Below are 2500 nucleotides of genomic sequence, written 5' to 3' on the forward strand. Positions count from 1 at the left end.
AACTATTTATGCATAGTGCGGCCTCTCTCCTGTTTTATACCAGACAGGATATGCTAATCAATGACTAGAAGATAACTACACATAAGCTTCATAAATTCATCAACTAACCATTCAGAAATGTCCTGTTCTTCTACATGTTGTCACTTCTTCTTGAGTCTCTCCATCTTTCTGACTCCGGTTTGAACATAAAAGAATAAAAGTTTTTGAAATTTTCAGTGCACGTGTGTGTGTGTGTGTGTGTGTGTGAGTGCAAGCTGTTGTAGCTCCGCCCCCTGTGCCGGGAGCAGCAGCTCATTTGCATTTAAAGGGACAGACACAAAACGGTGTGTTTTTGCTCACTCTCAAAAAGTGTCAATTTTAACATGCTATATACAAATATCTGTGGTGTATTTTGAGCTAAAACTTCACACACACACTCTGGGGACATCAGAGTCTTATTTTACATCTTGTGAAAAAGCATTATACCCTTTAAACAAACTGTTTTTGGCTTTAAATTATTAGAAAGTCATGTAAGTATAGGCCTAGTTTGGTTGTTTTGCACTGTCTGTGTTGTGTATAAAACTGTATAGAAATGTTAAAGAAATGAATACTTTGATACATCAAGGATGCGTTAAAACGATCAAAAGTGACAGTTAATATATTATTATGTTACAAAAGATTCTATGAAAACCCCAAATTCAAAATTAAGTCAAGTCAAGAATATTTGTATAGCGCTTTTCACAATACAGATTGTATCAAAGCAGCAAATAATAAAACGTCCATGTTTGGTAATGCTAATCAATAATAATATTGATTGATTCATTAAATTGAATATCCCCAAAATTAGAATATTGTGAAGAGGTTTTCATAAGCTGTAAGCCATAATCATCAAAATGATAACAAATAAAGGCTTGAAATATCTCACTTTGCATGTAATGAGTCTAATATATTAGTTTAACCTTTTAAGTTGAATTACTGAAATAAATGAACTTTTGCACCATATTCTAATTTTGAGAGTTTCACCGGTATTACTCACACAGAAGTTACTTTAAATTCTAATAATATTTCACTATTTTTACAGGATTTTTGATCAAACAAGTGCATCTCTGATGAGCAGAAGACTCTCCTTTGTATATGCACATATTACACCAGCCTAAAATCATTTCCACCACATCAAACCGGCCACACGAACTGATAACCCGCTCTATAAAAGCGCTTTGATCATCTTCATCTTCCTCTTCACAGCCAGACCATCCATCAAGAGCATGAAGCGTCTCGCACTATACCTTCAAACCCGCTAAACTCATCTTCAATCTTTCATCTTCTCGCCCACGTACAGTACAATGCCCATTCTGTAATCGGATGAGGCACCAAAGCGGGGCGTCCCATCTGGGACATGTGTCCCGATCCGGCCCATACACACACTCTTGTGGTGTGTGTCTGTGCGTTTGTCCTCGGGCTGCGACGCTGAATCCCATCTCTCTCTCTCTCTCTCTCTCTCTCCAGGGATCATGATACCTTTAAGCAAACCCCCTTTTGTGAAGCGCAGGGATCCCGTTTCTCTTTTGAAAACCTCCTTCTCTTTCTTTCTATTCTCTGCCGGCTCTTTCTGTGAAAGGCCGAGCCTTCAGTTGTTAAAGTGATGTGTAAAAAATGATTGAGGGTTTCTAGAGATGTCCGTCAACACGATATTCAGCTCCGGGACACGGTGACACCAATCCAGCACCTGAGAAACACAGAGAAGGTGGAAGAGAAAGAATAGAAGAGGGGAATATGTTGCGATTCTTGCTGAGGTGGATAATTGACCCCCGCATTGACCCGTTCAGTGGCTTGAAGGAAAATATTCAGTCGTTTCACTGCAAAAATCAAGGGTTTTTTCACTATTTGTGACTTTTCCCCACTACAAACATCAAAATATTCTTAAATCAAGATGTAGCTGGAAAAAAAAGATGCAATTTTCAAAAGTTTACATTCAATTTTGTGTTACTTTTTCGATTCTTTGTAATTATTTGTGACATTTTACTTGCTATTTTTTTACATGAGAAGCAAAATAACAAAACATTGCATTGCAAAACAAAAATGCTTTCCTTACTTAGTATTTTTGTCTTGTTTCCAGTCCACATATCTAATTATTCTTAAATCAAGAACCATTTATAGAAGTAAAATGACATAAGAAATTATGTTTCTGGGAGAGAAAAAAAAAACTACATTTAAAAATAAAAAATAAATCTTAATTTAAATGTAAACCAAGAAAGAAAGAAAAATTTAAATGTAAACCAAGAAAAAAATCTTAATTTAAATGTAAAACAAGAAAAAAAATCTTAATTTAAATGTAAAACAAGAAAAAAATCTTAATTTAAATGGAAAACAAGAAAAAAATCTTAATCTAAATGTAAAACAAGAAAGAAAGAAAAATTTAAATGTAAACCAAGAAAAAAAATCTTAATTTAAATGTAAAACAAGAAAAAAATCTTAATTTAAATGTAAAACAAGAAAAAAATCTTAATTTAAATGTAAAACA

Source organism: Phoxinus phoxinus (genome assembly GCF_949152265.1).
Source record: "Phoxinus phoxinus genome assembly, chromosome: 23".
NCBI classification, from domain to species: Eukaryota; Metazoa; Chordata; class Actinopteri; order Cypriniformes; family Leuciscidae; genus Phoxinus; species Phoxinus phoxinus.